The 326-nt window shown below is 37.7% G+C and overlaps 1 protein-coding gene across 1 annotated transcript in view; it reads left to right on the forward strand.

Annotated features, from left to right (window-relative positions):
• Positions 1-326, forward strand: part of LOC119581779 (phosphorylase b kinase gamma catalytic chain, skeletal muscle/heart isoform-like) — a gene marked incomplete at its 3' end in the record, with an annotated part of 27,775 nt that overhangs the window by 22,837 nt on the left and 4,612 nt on the right.

Below are 326 nucleotides of genomic sequence, written 5' to 3' on the forward strand. Positions count from 1 at the left end.
TTCCCTCCCATGCTCTCTGTCTCAGCTATGGAGATAGAGGTCCTGAAAGCCAGATTTATCCTGTGCTTGAATTTTCATGTTCCAATCAGCCCGTGCTACATTGTCGATGGCTTATCTTGTAAGAGCAGCCTCCGAAAGAACTGTTGTATTGGGAACTTTGTTTTGTATGTTATGAATTGGATTTTTCTCTCTTGCCCCTTGATTCTTGCATGTCATTTTGTATTTGATTTTTAAAGCTAGTGGATGGTAATGCCAAATTGATATGATTTTTCTTTTACTTGAAAGATGAATTGGGTAACTGTTACAAGATATGTTATCAACAGCTA

Source organism: Penaeus monodon, chromosome 15 (genome assembly GCF_015228065.2).
Source record: "Penaeus monodon isolate SGIC_2016 chromosome 15, NSTDA_Pmon_1, whole genome shotgun sequence".
NCBI classification, from domain to species: domain Eukaryota; kingdom Metazoa; phylum Arthropoda; class Malacostraca; order Decapoda; family Penaeidae; genus Penaeus; species Penaeus monodon.